Genomic DNA, 22,972 nt, shown 5'->3' on the forward strand with positions numbered 1-22,972 from the left:
AAGGTATGACAGGGAGCCAGTATTGAAGAAAATGGCTGTTAGGTGTGACAGGGAGCCAGTATTGAAGAACAGGGCTGTAAGATATGACAGGGGGCCAGTATTGAAGAACAGGGCTGTAAGGTATGACAGGGGGCCAGTATTGAAGAACATGGCTGTTAGGTGTGACAGGGGGCCAGTATTGAAGAACAGGGCTGTAAGGTATGACAGGGGGCCAGTATTGAAGAACAGGGCTGTAAGGTATGACAGGGAGCCAGTATTGAAGAACATGGCTGTTAGGTGTGACAGGGAGCCAGTATTGAAGAACAGGGCTGTAAGATATGACAGGGGGCCAGTATTGAAGAACAGGGCTGTAAGGTATGACAGGGGGCCAGTATTGAAGAACATGGCTGTTAGGTGTGACAGGGGGCCAGTATTGAAGAACAGGGCTGTAAGGTATGACAGGGGGCCAGTATTGAAGAACAGGGCTGTAAGGTATGACAGGGAGCCAGTATTGAAGAACAGGGCTGTAAGGTATGACAGGGGGCCAGTATTGAAGAACAGGGCTGTAAGGTATGACAGGGGGCCAGTATTGAAGAACAGGGCTGTAAGGTATGACAGGGGGCCAGTATTGAAGAACAGGGCTGTAAGGTATGACAGGGGGCCAGTATTGAAGAACCGGGCTGTTAGGTGTGACAGGGGGCCAATATTGAAGAACAGGGCTGTAAGTTATGACAGGGGGCCAGTATTGAAGAACAGGGCTGTAAGGTATGACAGGGGGCCAGTATTGAAGTACAGGGCTGTAAGGTATGACAGGGGGCCAGTATTGAAGAACAGGGCTGTTAGGTATGACAGGGGGCCAGTATTGAAGAACAGGGCTGTAAGGTGTGACAGGGGGCCAATATTGAAGAACAGGGCTGTATGGTATGACAGGGGGCCAGTATTGAAGAACAGGGCTGTAAGGTTTGACAGGGAGCCAGTATTGAAGAACAGGGCTGTAAGGTATGACAGGGAGCCAGTATTGAAGAACATGGCTGTTAGGTGTGACAGGGAGCCAGTATTGAAGAACAGGGCTGTAAGATATGACAGGGGGCCAGTATTGAAGAACAGGGCTGTAAGGTATGACAGGGGGCCAGTATTGAAGAACATGGCTGTTAGGTGTGACAGGGGGCCAGTATTGAAGAACAGGGCTGTAAGGTATGACAGGGGGCCAGTATTGAAGAACAGGGCTGTAAGGTATGACAGGGAGCCAGTATTGAAGAACAGGGCTGTAAGGTATGACAGGGGGCCAGTATTGAAGAACAGGGCTGTAAGGTATGACAGGGGGCCAGTATTGAAGAACAGGGCTGTAAGGTATGACAGGGGGCCAGTATTGAAGAACAGGGCTGTAAGGTATGACAGGGGGCCAGTATTGAAGAACAGGGCTGTTAGGTGTGACAGGGGGCCAATATTGAAGAACAGGGCTGTAAGGTATGACAGGGGGCCAGTATTGAAGAACAGGGCTGTAAGGTATGACAGGGGGCCAGTATTGAAGAACAGGGCTGTAAGGTATGACAGGGGGCAAGTATTGAAGAACAGGGCTGTAAGGTATGACAGGGGGCCAGTATTGAAGAACAGGGCTGTAAGGTGTGACAGGGGGCCAGTATTGAAGAACAGGGCTGTAAGGTATGACAGGGGGCCAGTATTGAAGAACAGGGCTGTAAGGTATGACAGGGAGCCAGTATTGAAGAACAGGGCTGTAAGGTATGACAGGGGGCCAGTATTGAAGAACAGGGCTATAAGGTATGACAGGGGGGCAGTATTGAAGAACAGGGCTGTCAGGTGTGACAGGGGGCCAGTATTGAAGAACAGGGCTGTAAGGTATGACAGGGGGCCAGTATTGAAGAACAGGGCTGTAAGGTTTGACAGGGAGCCAGTATTGAAGAACAGGGCTGTAAGGTATGACAGGGGGCCAGTATTGAAGAACAGGGCTGTAAGGTGTGACAGGGGGCCAGCATTGAAGAACAGGGCTGTAAGGTATGACAGGGGGCCAGTATTGAAGAACAGGGCTGAAAGGTATGACAGGGGGCCAGTATTGAAGAACAGGGCTGTAAGGTATGACAGGGAGCCAGTATTGAAGAACAGGGCTGTAAGGTATGACAGGGGGCCAGTATTGAAGAACAGGGCTGTAAGGTATGACAGGGAGCCAGTATTGAAGAACAGGGCTGTAAGGTATGACAGGGGGCCAGTATTGAAGAACAGGGCTGTTAGGTGTGACAGGGGGCCAATATTGAAGAACAGGGCTGTAAGGTATGACAGGGGGCCAGCATTGAAGAACAGGGCTGTAAGGTATGACAGGGAGCCAGTATTGAAGAACAGGGCTGTAAGGTATGACAGGGGGCCAATATTGAAGAACAGGGCTGTAAGGTGTGACAGGGGGCCAGTATTGAAGAACAGAGCTGTAAGGTATGACAGGGGGGCAGTATTGATGAACAGGGCTGTAAGGTATGACAGGGGGCCAGTATTGATGAACAGGGCTGTAAGGTATGACAGGGGGCCAGCATTGAAGAACAGGGCTGTATGGTATGACAGGGGGCCAGTATTGAAGAACAGGGCTGTAAGGTTTGACAGGGAGCCAGTATTGAAGAACAGGGCTGTAAGGTATGACAGGGAGCCAGTATTGAAGAACAGGGCTGTAAGGTATGACAGGGGGCCAGTATTGAAGAACATGGCTGTTAGGTGTGACAGGGGGCCAGTATTGAAGAACAGGGCTGTAAGGTATGACAGGGGGCCAGTATTGAAGAACAGGGCTGTATGGTATAACAGGGGGCCAATATTGAAGAACAGGGCTGTATGGTATGACAGGGGGCCAGTATTGAAGAACAGGGCTGTAAGGTTTGACAGGGAGCCAGTATTGAAGAACAGGGCTGTAAGGTATGACAGGGAGCCAGTATTGAAGAACATGGCTGTTAGGTGTGACAGGGAGCCAGTATTGAAGAACAGGGCTGTAAGGTATGACAGGGGGCCAGTATTGAAGAACAGGGCTGTAAGGTATGACAGGGGGCCAGTATTGAAGAACATGGCTGTTAGGTGTGACAGGGGGCCAGTATTGAAGAACAGGGCTGTAAGGTATGACAGGGGGCCAGTATTGAAGAACAGGGCTGTAAGGTATGACAGGGAGCCAGTATTGAAGAACAGGGCTGTAAGGTATGACAGGGGGCCAGTATTGAAGAACAGGGCTGTAAGGTATGACAGGGGGCCAGTATTGAAGAACAGGGCTGTAAGGTATGACAGGGGGCCAGTATTGAAGAACAGGGCTGTAAGGTATGACAGGGGGCCAGTATTGAAGAACAGGGCTGTTAGGTGTGACAGGGGGCCAATATTGAAGAACAGGGCTGTAAGGTATGACAGGGGGCCAGTATTGAAGAACAGGGCTGTAAGGTATGACAGGGGGCCAGTATTGAAGAACAGGGCTGTAAGGTATGACAGGGGGCAAGTATTGAAGAATAGGGCTGTAAGGTATGACAGGGGGCCAGTATTGAAGAACAGGGCTGTAAGGTATGACAGGGGGCCAGTATTGAAGAACAGGGCTGTAAGGTATGACAGGGGGCCAGTATTGAAGAACAGGGCTTTAAGGTGTGACAGGGGGCCAGTATTGAAGAACAGGGCTGTAAGGTATGACAGGGGGCCAGTATTGAAGAACAGGGCTGTAAGGTATGACAGGGAGCCAGTATTGAAGAACAGGGCTGTAAGGTATGACAGGGGGCCAGTATTGAAGAACAGGGCTATAAGGTATGACAGGGAGCCAGTATTGAAGAACAGGGCTGTAAGGTATGACAGGGGGCCAGTATTGAAGAACAGGGCTGTAAGGTATGACAGGGAGCCAGTATTGAAGAACAGGGCTGTAAGGTATGACAGGGGGCCAGTATTGAAGAACAGGGCTGTTAGGTGTGACAGGGGGCCAATATTGAAGAACAGGGCTGTAAGGTATGACAGGGGGCCAGCATTGAAGAACAGGGCTGTAAGGTATGACAGGGAGCCAGTATTGAAGAACAGGGCTGTAAGGTATGACAGGGGGCCAATATTGAAGAACAGGGCTGTAAGGTGTGACAGGGGGCCAGTATTGAAGAACAGAGCTGTAAGGTATGACAGGGGGGCAGTATTGATGAACAGGGCTGTAAGGTATGACAGGGGGCCAGTATTGATGAACAGGGCTGTAAGGTATGACAGGGGGCCAGCATTGAAGAACAGGGCTGTATGGTATGACAGGGGGCCAGTATTGAAGAACAGGGCTGTAAGGTTTGACAGGGAGCCAGTATTGAAGAACAGGGCTGTAAGGTATGACAGGGAGCCAGTATTGAAGAACAGGGCTGTAAGGTATGACAGGGGGCCAGTATTGAAGAACATGGCTGTTAGGTGTGACAGGGGGCCAGTATTGAAGAACAGGGCTGTAAGGTATGACAGGGGGCCAGTATTGAAGAACAGGGCTGTATGGTATGACAGGGGGCCAATATTGAAGAACAGGGCTGTATGGTATGACAGGGGGCCAGTATTGAAGAACAGGGCTGTAAGGTTTGACAGGGAGCCAGTATTGAAGAACAGGGCTGTAAGGTATGACAGGGAGCCAGTATTGAAGAACATGGCTGTTAGGTGTGACAGGGAGCCAGTATTGAAGAACAGGGCTGTAAGGTATGACAGGGGGCCAGTATTGAAGAACAGGGCTGTAAGGTATGACAGGGGGCCAGTATTGAAGAACAGGGCTGTTAGGTGTGACAGGGGGCCAGTATTGAAGAACAGGGCTGTAAGGTATGACAGGGGGCCAGTATTGAAGAACAGGGCTGTAAGGTATGACAGGGAGCCAGTATTGAAGAACAGGGCTGTAAGGTATGACAGGGGGCCAGTATTGAAGAACAGGGCTGTAAGGTATGACAGGGGGCCAGTATTGAAGAACAGGGCTGTAAGGTATGACAGGGGGCCAGTATTGAAGAACAGGGCTGTAAGGTATGACAGGGGGCCAGTATTGAAGAACAGGGCTGTTAGGTGTGACAGGGGGCCAATATTGAAGAACAGGGCTGTAAGGTATGACAGGGGGCCAGTATTGAAGAACAGGGCTGTAAGGTATGACAGGGGGCCAGTATTGAAGAACAGGGCTGTAAGGTATGACAGGGGGCAAGTATTGAAGAACAGGGCTGTAAGGTATGACAGGGGGCCAGTATTGAAGAACAGGGCTGTAAGGTGTGACAGGGGGCCAGTATTGAAGAACAGGGCTGTAAGGTATGACAGGGGGCCAGTATTGAAGAACAGGGCTTTAAGGTGTGACAGGGGGCCAGTATTGAAGAACAGGGCTGTAAGGTATGACAGGGGGCCAGTATTGAAGAACAGGGCTGTAAGGTATGACAGGGAGCCAGTATTGAAGAACAGGGCTGTAAGGTATGACAGGGGGCCAGTATTGAAGAACAGGGCTATAAGGTATGACAGGGGGCCAGTATTGAAGAACAGGGCTGTAAGGTGAGACAGGGGGCCAGTATTGAAGAACAGGGCTGTAAGGTATGACAGGGGGCCAGTATTGAAGAACAGGGCTGTAAGGTTTGACAGGGAGCCAGTATTGAAGAACAGGGCTGTAAGGTATGACAGGGGGCCAGTATTGAAGAACAGGGCTGTAAGGTATGACAGGGGGCCAGTATTGAAGAACAGGGCTGTAAGGTATGACAGGGGGCCAGTATTGATGAACAGGGCTGTAAGGTATGACAGGGGGCCAGTATTGAAGAACAGGGCTGTAAGGTATGACAGGGGGCCAGTATTGATGAACAGGGCTGTAAGGTATGACAGGGGGGCAGTATTGAAGAACAGGGCTGTAAGGTTTGACAGGGGGCCAGTATTGAAGAACAGGGCTGTAAGGTATGACAGGGAGCCAGTATTGAAGAACAGGGCTGTAATGTATGACAGGGGGCCAGTATTGAAGAACAGGGCTGTAAGGTATGACAGGGAGCCAGTATTGAAGAACAGGGCTGTAAGGTATGACAGGGGGCCAGTATTGAAGAACGGGGCTGTTAGGTGTGACAGGGGGCCAATATTGAAGAACAGGGCTGTAAGGTATGACAGGGGGCCAGCATTGAAGAACAGGGCTGTAAGGTATGACAGGGAGCCAGTATTGAAGAACAGGGCTGTAAGGTATGACAGTGGGCCTATATTGAAGAACAGGGCTGTAAGGTGTGACAGGGGGCCAGTATTAAAGAACAGAGCTGTAAGGTATGACAGGGGGCCAGTATTGATGAACAGGGCTGTAAGGTATGACAGGGGGCCAATATTGAAGAACAGGGCTGTATGGTATGACAGGGGGCCAATATTGATGAACAGGGCTGTAAGGTATGACAGGGGGCCAGTATTGAAGAACAGGGCTGTAAGGTATGACAGGGGGCCAGTATTGAAGAACATGGCTGTAAGGTATGACAGGGGGCCAGTATTGAAGAACAGGGCTGTAAGGTATGGCAGGGGGCCAGTATTGAAGAACAGGGCTGTAAGGTGTGACAGGGGGCCAGTATTGAAGAACAGGGCTGTAAAGTATGACAGGGGGCCAGTATTGAAGAACAGGGCTGTAAGGTATGACAGGGGGCCAGTATTGAGGAACAGGGCTGTAAGGTATGACAGGGGGCCAGTATTGAAGAACAGGGCTGTAAGGTATGACAGGGGGCCAGTATTGAAGAACAGGGCTGTAAGGTGTGACAGGGGGCCAGTATTGAAGAACAGGGCTGTAAGGTATGACAGGGGGCCAGTATTGAAGAACAGGGCTGTAAGGTATGACAGGGGGCCAATATTGAAGAACAGGGCTGTAAGGTGTGACAGGGGGCCAATATTGATGAACAGGGCTGTATGGTATGACAGGGGGCCAATATTGATGAACAGGGCTGTAAGGTATGACAGGGGGCCAATATTGATGAACAGGGCTGTAAGGTATGACAGGGGGCCAATATTGAAGAACAGGGCTGTAAGGTATGACAGGGGGCCAGTATTGAAGAACAGGGCTGTAAGGTATGACAGGGGGCCAGTATTGAAGAACAGGGCTGTAAGGTATGACAGGGAGCCAGTATTGAAGAACAGGGCTGTAAGGTATGACAGGGAGCCAATATTGAAGAACAGGGCTGTAAGGTATGACAGGGGGCCAGTATTGAAGAACAGGGCTGTAAGGTATGACAGGGGGCCAGTATTGAAGAACAGGGCTGTAAGGTATGACAGGGGGCCAGTATTGAAGAACAGGGCTGTAAGGTATGACAGGGAGCCAGTATTGAAGAACAGGGCTGTAAGGTGTGACAGGGGGCCAGTATTGAAGAACAGGGCTGTAAGGTATGACAGGGGGCCAGTATTGAAGAACAGGACTGTAAGGTATGACAGGGAGCCAGTATTGAAGAACAGGGCTGTAAGGTATGACAGGGGGCCAGTATTGAAGAACAGGGCTGTAAGGTGTGACAGGGAGCCAGTATTGAAGAACAGGGCTGTAAGGTATGACAGGGGGCCAGTATTGAAGAACAGGGCTGTAAGGTATGACAGGGGGGCAGTATTGAAGAACAGGACTGTAAGGTGTGACAGGGGGCCAGTATTGAAGAACAGGGCTGTAAGGTATGACAGGGGGCCAGTATTGAAGAACAGGGCTGTAAGGTATGACAGGGAGCCAGTATTGAAGAACAGGGCTGTAAGGTATGACAGGGAGCCAGTATTGAAGAACAGGGCTGTAAGGTATGACAGGGGGGCAGTATTGAAGAACAGGGCTGTAAGGTATGACAGGGAGCCAGTATTGAAGAACAGGGCTGTAAGGTATGACAGGGAGCCAGTATTGAAGAACAGGGCTGTAAGGTATGACAGGGGGCCAGTATTGAAGAACAGGGCTGTAAGGTATGACAGGGAGCCAGTATTGAAGAACAGGGCTGTAAGGTATGACAGGGGGCCAGTATTGAAGAACAGGGCTGTAAGGTTTGACAGGGAGCCAGTATTGAAGAACAGGGCTGTAAGGTATGACAGGGGGCCAGTATTGAAGAACAGGGCTGTAAGGTGTGACAGGGGGCCAGTATTGAAGAACAGGGCTGTAAGGTATGACAGGGAGCCAGTATTGAAGAACAGGGCTGTTAGGTATGACAGGGGGCCAGTATTGAAGAACAGGACTGTAAGGTATGACAGGAGGCCAGTATTGAAGAACAGGACTGTAAGGTATGACAGGGGGCCAGTATTGAAGAACAGGGCTGTAAGGTATGACAGGGGGCAGTATTGAAGAACAGGACTGTAAGGTGTGACAGGGGGCCAGTATTGAAGAACAGGGCTGTAAGGTTTGACAGGGGGCCAGTATTGAAGAACAGGGCTGTAAGGTATGACAGGGGGAGATGGTTAGAGAGGATCTCTCCCCCACTAGGATCCCTCAGTGACAGCATCAGTCTGAGACACTGTGTTTAGGGCCACAGAAAGGCCACTTCAGTGTCATGGCGGTACCTCCGTAGTCTGTGCTGATTCAGAGGGGTTGGGTTAAATGTGGAGGACCCATTTCAGTTGAATGCATTCATTTGTACAACTGACCAGGTATCCCCCATTTTTGTTTCCTTATCTCTGCAAGCCCCCCTCCATAGTGTGTGTGTTATCTCGGCTCACACTCCTCACCCCCGACCCTGGAACACTAGTTCACGCTGGGCAAAGCCCCGCTACTGCTTATCTCTCCGAGCATGGGACAATCTACCAGCTTTTCTGTACACACACACATACAAGCCTAGCCATGGATTGTGACACATTCTTCTTCAAACAGAGAGAGATACACAAACATGCTCACTAAAATAGACACACAGAAAATGCTTTCCTCTGCATGGCAATGCTTTCCATAATACACAGAGGCACACACTTATTAAAACAAGGAATAAGGAAATAGAAAATGGAGGAAATAGAAAATGGAGGAAATAGAAGATAGATGGTGAAAGATTGTGTTAGAAAAGCATGCCTGTGTTTTTTAGCATTGCTCTGATAAAACCCTCCACCGTCAGAAAATAACAAATGAACCTGAGAGTTCTCGCTGCTATCCCAATAATTACACTGGATGAATTATATTTGTATTCTGTTGCCGGGAAACCAAAGGAAAATAATAACTTGTGTTATTGGTTTGACATCCGCCCTGCAACCATGATAATTCTCCCTGGTTCTCAGGAACATGTAGAATGAGGTAGCACCAAACACTGCTTCAGATTAGAGCAAATTTTTCGTTCACTTTATCACAGTAAACACACACACACACACACACACACACACACACACACACACACACACACACACACACACACACACACACACACACACACACACACACACACACACACACACACACACACACACACACACAGAGACAAAGGTCTCCAGGCATGTGTGAAACATCCAGCCAGGTCACCCGTTATACAAGTCAGTAATTGTTGACATCCGTCCATGTTTAAAGATGTCGGGAGGTGATGACGAAATCGGCCACTAGGGGACACAGTGAGCGCTGTTACCTTCATGTAGGTTTCGGTTTTGCATTGTGGACGGGGATTCCAAAGGTTCCACGTTAGAATCAAGCGATAGAAAGATGGTTTTGATATTTTTGTTTTAAGCCTATCCCTAACCTTAACACTACCCTTCACCATACAGAGTTAATGCCTGATCTTCACCCTAACCTTAACACTACCCTTCACCATACAGAGTTAATGCCTGATCTTCACCCTAACCTTAACACTACCCTTCACCATACAGAGTTAATGCCTGATCTTCACCCTAACCTTAACACTACCCTTCACCATACAGAGTTAATGCCTGATCTTCACCCTAACCTTAACACTACCCTTCACCATACAGAGTTAATGCCTGATCTTCACCCTAACCTTAACACTACCCTTCACCATACAGAGTTAATGCCTGATCTTCACCCTAACCTTAACACTACCCTTCACCATACAGAGTTAATGCCTGATCTTCACCCTAACCTTAACACTACCCTTCACCATACAGAGTTAATGCCTGATCTTCACCCTAACCTTAACACTACCCTTCACCATACAGAGTTAATGCCTGATCTTCACCCTAACCTTAACACCACCCTTCACCATACAGAGTTAATGCCTGATCTTCACCCTAACCTTAACACTACCCTTCACCATACAGAGTTAATGCCTGATCTTCACCCTAACCTTAACACTACCCTTCACCATACAGAGTTAATGCCTGATCTTCACCCTAACCTTAACACTACCCTTCACCATACAGAGTTAATGCCTGATCTTCACCCTAACCTTAACACTACCCTTCACCATACAGAGTTAATGCCTGATCTTCACCCTAACCTTAACACTACCCTTCACCATACAGAGTTAATGCCTGATCTTCACCCTAACCTTAACACTACCCTTCACCATACAGAGTTAATGCCTGATCTTCACCCTAACCTTAACACTACCCTTCACCATACAGAGTTAATGCCTGATCTTCACCCTAACCTTAACACTACCCTTCACCATACAGAGTTAATGCCTGATCTTCACCCTAACCTTAACACTACCCTTCACCATACAGAGTTAATGCCTGATCTTCACCCTAACCTTAACACTACCCTTCACCATACAGAGTTAATGCCTGATCTTCACCCTAACCTTAACACTACCCTTCACCATACAGAGTTAATGCCTGATCTTCACCCTAACCTTAACACTACCCTTCACCATACAGAGTTAATGCCTGATCTTCACCCTAACCTTAACACTACCCTTCACCATACAGAGTTAATGCCTGATCTTCACCCTAACCTTAACACTACCCTTCACCATACAGAGTTAATGCCTGATCTTCACCCTAACCTTAAAAATGTGGATTTATGCCTCAGCTTAACCTTAAACACGTCGAAATTTGACGTTTGGAACAACTTCCAAATTTGACGTTTGAGAAACTAATTTGATGTGAGACTGTGAGAGCTGCTTGGACACATCACCATGCAGACAAAGACATACTCAAACAGGCACTCACAGGTGGCGTGACAACATCATCAGTGTATCTCATCTCTTCCCTTCAGTCAGCCCTGAAAAGACTTCCCATTCTAATTACTTATCTCAACTTTGACCTTTCACTTTAGTTCCATTGATTCATTAAGAGACATTTCTTCTGCATTTAAATTTATATTAGTCCCCCAACAAAAAGACAGGTTTCACTGTGTGATTTGGGGTGTGTTTGTGGAAGGGTGGGTTTGTTTCAAGTCAAATCTAATAAAATGTTATTTGTCACATGCTTCGTAAAACAACATGTGTAGACTAACAGTGAAATGCTTACTTACAGATCCTTTTTTTTAACATTGTATTTAAATCAAATATAGATAGTTACTTGAGGAACAAATACACAGTGAATAACAAATAACAATAAGGAGTAAAAAATAACCTGGCTTATATACAGGGAGTACCAGGTAATAACATGGCTATATACAGGAAGTACCAGGTAATAACATGGCTATATACAGGGCGTACCCGGTAATAACATGGCTATATACAGGGAGTACCAGGTAATAACCTGGCTATATACCAGCAGTACCGGGTAATAACCTGGCTATATACAGGGAGTACCAGGTAATAACCTATCTATATACAGGGAGAACCAGGTAATAACCTGGCTATATACAGGGAGTACCAGGTAATAACCTGGCTATATACAGGGAGTACCAGGTAATAACATGGCTATATACGGGGAGTACCAGGTAATAACCTGGCTATATACAGGGAGTACCAGGTAATAACATGGCTATATAAGGGAGTACCGGGTAATAACCTGGCTAAATACAGGGAGTACCAGGTAATAACATGGCTATATACAGGGAGTACCAGGTAATAACATGGCTATATACAGGGAGTACCAGGTAATAACATGGCTATATACAGGGAGTACCAGGTAATAACATGGCTATATACAGGGCGTACCAGGTAATAACATGGCTATATACAGGGAGTACCAGGTAATAACATAGTTATATACACTGAGTACCAGGTAATAACCTGGCTATATACAGGGAGTACCAGGTAATAACATGGCTATATACAGGGAGTACCAGGTAATAACATGGCTATATACACTGAGTACCAGGTAATAACCTGGCTATATACAGGGAGTACCAGGTAATAACATGGCTATATACAGGGAGTACCAGGTAATAACATGGCTATATACAGGGAGTACCAGGTAATAACATGGCTATATACAGGGAGTACCAGGTAATAACATGGCTATATACAGGGAGTACCAGTACCGAGTCGATGTGGGGGGGTACCAGGTAATTGCGGTAGCTATGTACATATAAGTAGGGACAAAGTGACTAGGCAAAAGGACAGATTATACATGTACACTACCGTTCAAAAGTTTGGGGTCACTTAGAAATGTCTTCTTTAAAAAATAAAATAAAATAAAAAATCCATTAAAATAACATCAATCTGATCAGAAATACAGTGTAGACATTGTTAATGTTGTTAATGACTATTGTAACTGGAAACGGCAGATTTTTTATGGAATATCTACATAGGCGTACAGAGGCCCATTATCAGCAACCATCACCCCTGTGTTCCAATGGCACGTTGTGTTAGCTAATCCAAGTTTATAATTGTAAAAGGCTAATTGATTATTAGAAAACCCTTTTGCAATTATGTTAGCACAGCTGAAAACTGCTGTGCTGATTAAAGAAGCAATAAAACTGACCTTAGACTAGTTGAGTATCTGGAGCATCAGCATTTGTGCGTTCGATTACAGGCTCAAAATGACCATAAACAAATAACCTTCTTCTGAAGCTTGTCAGTCTATTCTTGTTCTGAGAAATGAAGGCTATTCCATGCAAGAAATTGCCAAGAAACTGAAGATCTTGTACAACGCTGTGTACTACTCCCTTCACAGAACAGTGCAAACTGGCTCTAACCAGAAAATAAAGAGGAGTGGCAGGCCCCGGGGCATAACTGAGCAAGAGGACAAGTACATTGGAATGTCTAGTTGGATAAACAGACGCTTCACAAGTACTCAACTGGGAGCTTCATTAAATAGTACCCGCAAAACACCAGTCTCAACATCAACAGTGAAGAGGCGACTCCGGGATGCTGGACTGGATTGTTAATGTATTTGCTATCGCATTCTGAACGCCTGTAATCTGTAGATGTTGTTTGCTTCCTGACAGAATGCATCGTCTGGTCTCAACAGTAACCAGACACACTGTTTGCTTCCTGACAGAGTGCATCGTCTGGTCTCAACAGTAACCAGACACACTGTTTGCTTCCTGACAGAGTGCATCGTCTGGTCTCAACAGTAACCAGACACACTGTTTGCTTCCTGACAGAGTGCATCGTCTGGTCTCAACAGTAACCAGACACACTGTTTGCTTCCTGACAGAGTGCATCGTCTGGTCTCAACAGTAACCAGACACACTGTTTGCTTCCTGACAGAGTGCATCGTCTGGTCTCAACAGTTACCAGACACACTGTTTACTTCCTGACAAAATGCATCGTCTGGTCTCAACAGTTACCAGACACACTGTTTACTTCCTGACAAAATGCATCGTCTGGTCTCAACAGTTACCAGACACACTGTTTACTTCCTGACAAAATGCATCGTCTGGTCTCAACAGTAACCAGACACACTGTTTACTTCCTGACAAAATGCATCGTCTGGTCTCAACAGTAACCAGACACACTGTTTGCTTCCTGACAGAGTGCATCGTCTGGTCTCAACAGTAACCAGACACACTGTTTGCTTCCTGACAGAGTGCATCGTCTGGTCTCAACAGTAACCAGACACACTGTTTACTTCCTGACAAAATGCATCATCTGGTCTCAACAGTAACCAGACACACTGTTTACTTCCTGACAAAATGCATCATCTGGTCTCAACAGTAACCAGACACACTGTTTACTTCCTGACAGAATGCATCGTCTGGTCTCAACAGTAACCAGACACACTGTTTGCTTCCTGACAAAATGCATCATCTGGTCTCAACAGTAACCAGACACACTGTTTACTTCCTGACAAAATGCATCATCTGGTCTCAACAGTAACCAGACACACTGTTTACTTCCTGACAAAATGCATCGTCTGGTCTTAACAGTAACCAGACACATTAGGACATTTTCACATCCTAACAGCATTCACTGATTACACACAACATGACGGAAGACCAAATTATCCCCAAAATATTCTAAAGTCTGTGTTCCCCCTGAACAGGATTCCTGTGTCTGGTGATATCGCTAATACCTTTAAAAAATAATTAAATACGAAACAGGAACATCTTTATCGACAACAACAAAACCGAGTCTCTGCCAGCCTCACAGTACCACACACTGATCCTGCTCTGACAACTTCCTGCTGGGTCCCCCCCATCTCCCAGCCCTGTTACTAAGGCAACGTCAGGTGAAGCTAGGTAATAGCCGTTCAACATATACATTTTTCAAGGTGTGATTTAGACCAGAGAGAGGGAGAGTCCAGTCTTTGATGGTGAGCGTACCTGTCTGATGTTAATGTCGCAAAGTTTTGATCAGGATCAAACATTTCTAAAGAGTGACATGAAAAGGCAGCATTGATGTGGTTGATGTGGATCCAGCAGTTTGTAACCACACACTAGCATAATTCATCCTCCTCCTAATGCTTCATTAGCTACAGCTTAGTAGCTATAGTGCTCCCCAAAGTATAGTTAGCAGTCTGATCTCACTGTGAATCGCTCTGTGACAAAATGGCATTGTTAAAAGGCCCACTGCCTCAGAGCAAGTCAAGTTTGATATGCGTGAGTATGGCACTTTTAGTCCGGGGCAACATTTATCTCCAAAAACATTACCCCCCTTCTCGCCCCCACCTCCGCTCAGCACCCCTTCACATTCTGTCAGAACCCAGGTGAATCTATTGCTCACCCAGCTGTCACCGAGGACAGAGACCATTGTTTTAAATGAAATGTGGTCTAGTAGTGGGATGATCCAGGGAGTCATGGAAACAGCAGGCCAACAGTAGACCACTCACAGAACAATGACAGCATAGCTTTTACTGCATCCCACAGGTAAGTCCCTCAATTAGACAGTAATACATAGCTAATGCATCATCCGTAATCCACTGCTGTGTCAGCCTCTCTTTTGGGTCTAACTACTGTTTCATCACAGCTCTGCTGATTGGTGCGTACAGCTTCCTGCTCGATCTGCATAGGACAGATGCTCCACCACCTCAACAGTTGGTTAGTACTTAGTAATTAAGTATAGAACAACTGGCTGTTGGAACTGGCTGTTGGAACAGCTCCTGTGCTTGGAATAAAAGTTCAAGAGAGAATACAACACTCTCCCTCCCTCCCTCCCCTGTGTTGTAACATTATGCTGCCTCACTCCCAATGGAGGGTGCACCATTACAGGCTCAGAACACAACAAACACGCCACCACCTGCACACTATCTTCCCCTCCCACAAGACAACTAATGCTCAGGCCCACAGTGCAACAGTGACCCCTAGAGGCTGTGAGTAACAGTGTCCTTCTTTTCACCTGAGAGATTATTTTACGTGCTGAGATGAATTATAAAAAATGTCACACTCAATCAAACTCTTTCTCTACCGCCGTCTCTATATCTCTGTCTGTCTGTCTGTCTGTCTGTCTGTCTGTCTGTCTGTCTGTCTGTCTGTCTGTCTGTCTGTCTGTCTGTCTGTCTGTCTGTCTGTCTGTCTGTCTGTCTGTCTGTCTGTCTATACATTATATATACTCTGTCTCTCAAGCTGTTTTATTGGCATAAAAAACATTTTCGTCAATATTGCAAAAGCAGCAATGTATACAATATACATTGTAATAAAAAACTTACATTTTTAATATAAAAATAATGTCTCATCATTTACCATCTCTCCCTGTCTTTTTGTGTCTCTCTCTCCCGACTCATTATAATGGCCTTGTGTTGAGAAGAAGGATGTCTTGATTGCTTTACATTTTCCTAAGAGGTATAATAGTAACGGTCTTGTGTGTGTGACTGATTAACTCTGGTTCAGATAAAAGATTATAGGAATCTTCCATTTTTTAGGTGGGGTTGTATCCTGTTTATACTGGCTCCTTCAGGGATTGGTTCATGTGGAGCAGAGTAGGTGGGGTTTTATCCTGTTTATACTGGCTCCTTCAGGGATTGGTTCATGTGGAGCAGAGTAGGTGGGGTTTTATCATGTTTATACTGGCTCCTTCAGGGATTGGTTCCTGTGGAGCAGAGTAGGTGGGGTTTTATCCTGTTTATACTGGCTCCTTCAGGGATTGGTTCCTGTGGAGCAGAGTAGGTGGGGTTTTATCCTGTTTATACTGGCTCCTTCAGGGATTGGTTCCTGTGGAGCAGAGTAGGTGGGGTTTTATCATGTTTATACTGGCTCCTTCAGGGATTGGTTCCTGTGGAGCAGAGTAGGTGGGGTTTTATCCTGTTTATACTGGCTCCTTCAGGGAAAGCAGACTAGAGTCTGCTTAACTTCTGTAATGAAGGACGTTGCTCAGATTGAAGCCTACTTTACCTTTCTGTTCCTTATCTAAATCTGCATTGAGTTGAGCACTTCACTGCCAATGTTAAAAACCTGTCAGAGAAAAACACATCTGGATTTGTGAATGGCTGGTAAGAATTTAGAGTGTGGGCCATCAGCAGTGACTCCAATAATAATTCACAGCAGTCAACTGACAAGAGAATCGAGCCTTCCTCCCCTCTCTCTGTCAAACAGGTAACAGATAATCAGTCAGCTGTCCTCCCCTCTCTCTGTCAAACAGGTAACAGATAATCAGCTGTCCTCCCCTCTCTCTGTCAAACAGGTAACAGATAATCAGCTGTCCTCCCCTCTCTCTGTCAAACAAGTAACAGATAATCAGCTGTCCTCCCCTCTCTCTGTCAAACAGGTAACAGATAATCAGTCAGCTGTCCTCCCCTCTCTCTGTCAAACAGGTAACAGATAATCAGTCAGCTGTCCTCCCCTCTCTCTGTCAAACAGGTAACAGATAATCAGTCAGCTGTCCTCCCCTCTCTCTGTCAAACAGGTAACAGATAATCAGTCAGCTGTCCTCCCCTCTCTCTGTCAAACAGGTAACAGATAATCAGTCAGCTGTCCTCCCCTCTCTCTGTCAAACAGATAACAGATAATCAGTCAGCTGTCCTCCCCTCTCTCCGTCAAACAGGTAACAGATAATCAGTCAGCTGTCCTCCCCTCTCTCTGTCAAACAGGTAACAGATAATCAGTCAGCTGTCCTCCCCTCTCTCTGTCAAACAGGTAACAGATAATCAGTCAGCTGTCCTCCCCTCTCTCTGTCAAACAGGTAACAGATAATCAGTCAGCTGTCCTCCCCTCTCTCTGTCAAACAGGTAACAGATAATCAGTCAGCTGTCCTCCCCTCTCTCTGTCAAACAGGTAACAGATAATCAGTCAGCTGTCCTCCCCTCTCTCTGTCAAACAGGTAACAGATAATCAGTCAGCTGTCCTCCCCTCTCTCCGTCAAACAGGTAACAGATAATCAGTCAGCTGTCCTCCCCTCTCTCCGTCAAACAGGTAACAGATAATCAGTCAGCTGTCCTCCCCTCTCTCTGTCAAACAGGTAACAGATAATCAGTTATCTGTCCTCCCCTCTCTCTGTCAAACAGGTAACAGATAATCAGTCAGCTGTCCTCCTCTCTCTCTGTCAAACAGGTAACAGATCATCAGTCAGCTGTCCTCCCCTCTCTCTGTCAAACAGGTAACAGATAATCAGTCAGCTGTCCTCCCCTCTCTCTGTCAAACAGGTAACAGATAATCAGTCAGCTGTCCTCCCCTCTCTCTGTCAAACAGGTAACAGATAATCAGTCAGCTGTCCTCCCCTCTCTCTGTCAAACAGGTAACAGATAATTAGTCAGCTGTCCTCCCCTCTCTCTGTCAAACAGGTAACAGATAATCAGTCAGCTGTCCTCCCCTCTCTCCGTCAAACAGGTAACAGATAATCAGTCAGCTGTCCTCCCCTCTCTCCGTCAAACAGGTAACAGATAATCAGTCAGCTGTCCTCCCCTCTCTCTGTCAAACAGGTAACAGATAATCAGTTATCTGTCCTCCCCTCTCTCTGTCAAACAGGTAACAGATAATCAGTCAGCTGTCCTCCTCTCTCTCTGTCAAACAGGTAACAGATAATCAGTCAGCTGTCCTCCCCTCTCTCTGTCAAACAGGTAACAGATAATCAGCTGTCCTCCCCTCTCTCTGTCAAACAGGTAACAGATAATCAGCTGTCCTCCCCTCTCTCTGTCAAACAGGTAACAGATAATCAGCTGTCCTCCCCTCTCTCTGTCAAACAGATAACAGATAATCAGTCAGCTGTCCTCCCCTCTCTCTGTCAAACAGGTAACAGATAATCAGTCAGCTGTCCTCCCCTCTCTCTGTCAAACAGGTAACAGATAATCAGTCAGCTGTCCTCCCCTCTCTCTGTCAAACAGGTAACAGATAATCAGCTGTCCTCCCCTCTCTCTGTCAAACAGGTAACAGATAATCAGTCAGCTGTCCTCCCCTCTCTCTGTCAAACAGGTAACAGATAATCAGTCAGCTGTCCTCCCCTCTCTCCGTCAAACAGGTAACAGATAATCAGTCAGCTGTCCTCCCCTCTCTCTGTCAAACAGGTAACAGATAATCAGCTGTCCTCCCCTCTCTCTGTCAAACAGGTAACAGATAATCAGCTGTCCTCCCCTCTCTCTGTCAAACAGGTAACAGATAATCAGTCAGCTGTCCTCCCCTCTCTCTGTCAAACAGGTAACAGATAATCAGTCAGCTGTCCTCCCCTCTCTCTGTCAAACAGGTAACAGATAATCAGTCAGCTGTCCTCCCCTCTCTCTGTCAAACAGGTAACAGACAGACAAATCAGCTATTGAGAAGGAAAGAAATTCCACAAATTAACTTTTAACAAGGCACACCTGCTAATTGAAATGCATTCCAGGTGACTACCTCATGAAGCAGGTTGAGAGAATGCCAAGAGTGTGCAAAGCTGACATCAAGGCAATGGGTGTCTACTTTGAAGAATCTCAAATATAAAATATATTTTGATTTGTGTAACACTTTTTTGGTTGCTACATGATTCCCTATGTGTAATTTCATAGTTTTGATGTCTTCACTATTATTCTACAATGTAGAAAATAGTACAAATAAAGAAAAACCCTTGGATGAGTAGGTGTGTCCAAACTTTTGACTGGTACTGTATATAAGTGTGTGGGGGAGTAGGTCCATTATGTATGGAGAACAGCGTGGGTTCAGACCATCTCGTGGGTTAGGAGTATGTAGTTGGATTTGTATTACAAGGCCTTGCGTCAGACTTAGTGCCTCCTCAAAAAGTGTTCCGCTCCTGTCTTTCTCCCCTCCCCAGTAGGTGCTATACTAGTATAGTATATGTCATTTAGCAGATACTTTTATCCAAAACAACTTACAGTAACGCATGCATACATTTTTATGTATGGGTGGACCCAGGAATTAAACCCACGTGCCCATGTTCTACCAACTGAGCCATACAGGCCCTGTAGGTTCTTCTCCTCTCCTGTGATTGTCCCCTGGTAGAGTGAGCAGTAACATAGCTCATAGCCAGGTAGAGTATTATTTTGTTTGCTAGTTCTGTCATCATGAGAGAGCTAATTCCCTGATCTCCCTATGCTGGCTACATCATAGATATTTACATCACTGTGTACATCACAGATCAGTCTGATCTAGTCTGCTTTTGGGGATAGCATTGCTGGGTGGGGTGGGGATGTTTATAACCATGTTTATAACCATGTTTATAACCATGTACCAAGTGTGGTAATGACAATGTCTCTTACAGAGACCTTTCTATTCAAAAACATGTTAGTGAAAAAGAGAAAGGTCAAGTTGATGTCAAAGTGTTTCCACTACAGCCTGTCTGCACACTGTGTCTAAATATTCCTCACACGCACACACACACTCAAAAATGAGGTGATATAGTTTAGACAAAAGTGGTTTTAAAAGGTTAATCACTTTTATAAAAGAGCAAAGAGAGAGAGAGAGAGAGAGAGAGAGAGAGAGAGAGAGAGAGAGAGAGAGAGAGAGAGAGAGAGAGAGAGAGAGAGAGAGAGAGAGGGAGACAGAGAGAGAGGGAGAGACAGATAGTGAAAACAGAGAAAGTCTGTCTGTGAGCTTGTTAGGTGAGCCAGAGTCTGAACAGATGGAGATTAGAGACAGTGAACAGCCCAGCTCATGATGTTACACGCAACTCTGTCACGGCCAGTGTGTGTGTGTGTGTGTGTGTGTGTGTGTGTGTGTGTGTGTGTGTGTGTGTGTGTGTGTGTGTGTGTGTGTGTGTGCGTGCGTGCGTGCGTGCGTGCGTGCGTGCGTGCGTGCGTGCGGAGAGAGGAACGCAGGTTGGCGGAGAGACGAACGCAGGTTGTAACTCAGAGGCCCATGCGTGCGTGCGTGCGTGCGTGCGTGCGTGTGTCTGGGTTCTTTGAACATCGGGACCAGAGTCACTCTCTGCCAAGGTCTGCATCCTCCATCACACCTGGAGAACCACCTGTTCTCTAACCTGACCCAACCTCTGCCCTAGGACACACACACTCACACACACACACACACACACACACACACACACACACACACACACACACACACACACACACACACACACACACACACACACACACACACACAAAGGATCGTATCACTTACAAGCTACTTCTCTCGTCCACACCCCCACCTCCCACTAGAAACACACGTGTTGGAGAATCCAGTGAGCGGAGTCTCAATGCAGTCTAACGTTGCCAATCAACAGGGTTGATTTTCAAACCATTTTAATCTTCAAATCATATGAAACTCCCACATATTCCCATGATTATCCTGTTTTCCCATAGTTGAATCAATCGACCGTAAATCCCTGTGTCGTGCCGGGCAGGATTGGAATGGGATTTAGAAAAGCGAACGACAGATGACCTCAGTGCCTCAAGAGAGGAGTGTCTGACACCTTCTGGTTACGTTGTAATTCCTCCATTCACACACACTCACAAATGCACACTCACACACACACACACACACACAAACACACTTGCACACGCAAAAGCATGTGCAAGCACACACAGACACACAATCATGTACAAACCTGCAATGCTAAATCACAAAACCCAGGAAATTATGTTCACATCCCTACACATTCATACAGTACATACACACATCATCTGTCTCTCTCTCTCTCTCACACACACACACACACACACACACACACACACACACACACACACACACACACACACACACACACACACACACACACACACACACACACACACACACACACAGACACACACACACACACACACACACAGAGCGAGTGTTGACTGACAGCACCGAGGACTCTCTAGCCTCCCACTGAAACACCCACGGGGTTTCTCTGTCTCTCTCATCAACAAACACTTGTTTGTTCTCATATTCAGAACACACTAATCCTGATCTCACACAGACACACAAGAATTTGTTTGTTCTCATATTGATAATTAATGAATGCTGATCAGACAGAATGTTTGATAAGGTTTCCAGTCTGAGCTAGGATAGGCAGTGGGGGAGATGTCATAAATATATTCATGTTCATTTAATGACGTACAGTTGATGTACCTGACGGGCCGCCCCCAGGTGGCGAGGGTAGGTAACAACACATCTGCCGCTCTGATCTTCAACACGGGGGCCCCTCAGGGGTGCGTGCTCAGTCCCCTCCTGTACTCCCTGTTCACCTACGACTGCTTGGTCAAGCACGACTCCAACACCATCCTTAAGTTTGCTGACGACACAACAGTGGTAGGCCTGATCACCTCGTTATTGTAAAGTCATTTTCTTGTGTTACTTTTTTTTCACTTTAGATTATTTAGAAAATATTTTCTTAACGCTATTTCTTGAACTACATTGTTATTTAAGGGCTTGTAAGTAAGCATTTCACAGTAAGGTCTACACCTGTTGTATTCAACATTTCACAGTATTCAGCGCATGTGACAAATACAATTTGATTTGATTTGTAATAATATTACTTATAGAAAACATATCTCCTATCACTCCTGTGACTGAAGATACATAAGATTTACCTACACACACTGTTAGAGAGGTTAGAGAGGTTAGAGCGTAGGGACAGCCATGGCACAGCACCCCTGGAGCAGTTTAAAGGTTAGGTGCCTTGCTCAAGAGCACAACGACAGGAGACGACATGTAGGATTCCTCTGGTTGTTGATTCACATCACGCCAGACCCAGGATTCAAACTGGCTTGCTGGCCCGCCACTCTATTATCAATCAATAAAATGTATTTATAAAGCCCTTCTTACGTCAGCTGATGTCACAAAGTGCTGTACAGAAACCCAGCCTAAAACCCCAAACAGCAAGCAATGCAGGTGTAGAAGCACGGTGGCTAGGAAAAACTCCCTAGAAAGGCCAGAACCTAGGAAGAAACCTAGAGAGGAACCAAGCTATGAGGGGTAGCCAGTCCTCTTCTGGCTGTGCCGGGTGGAGATTATAACAGAACATGGCCAAGATATTCAAATGTTCATAGATGACCAGCAGGGTCAAATAATAATATCCACAGTGGTTGTAGAGGGTGCAGCAAGTCAGCACCTCAGGAGTAAATGTCAGTTGGCTTTTCATAGCCGATCATTCAGAGTATCTCTACCGCTCCGGCTGTCTCTAGAGAGTTGAAAACAGCAGGTCTGGGACAGGTAGCACGTCCGCTGATGTAACCCCTTGGATACCTGCCTAGAGTATGAGTGGCTGTGCATATAGGTCTGCATAGTGATTCAGCACAAGCATCCAACAACCAAGCCCAAAGTAGACTGATGTGTTTGAAGAACAGCTGACAGAATATACATATAAACCATACACTGGAAATAATAAGACGTCTCGATATAGATGGATACATCTTCTTGTTTCTCTGTCATATGCTAGACAGATATCTGAGTAGAGGAAGGAATGTACCGGTAGCGCGTGTGTCCTTGACTGCACAATTGTCAACAGTTGCGAAACCCCGGAACACTACAGGCCTAGGTTACGAGATTCGG

The sequence above is a fragment of the Salvelinus alpinus genome, chromosome 22 (assembly GCF_045679555.1).
Source record: "Salvelinus alpinus chromosome 22, SLU_Salpinus.1, whole genome shotgun sequence".
In the NCBI taxonomy this organism is placed as follows: Eukaryota; Metazoa; Chordata; class Actinopteri; order Salmoniformes; family Salmonidae; genus Salvelinus; species Salvelinus alpinus.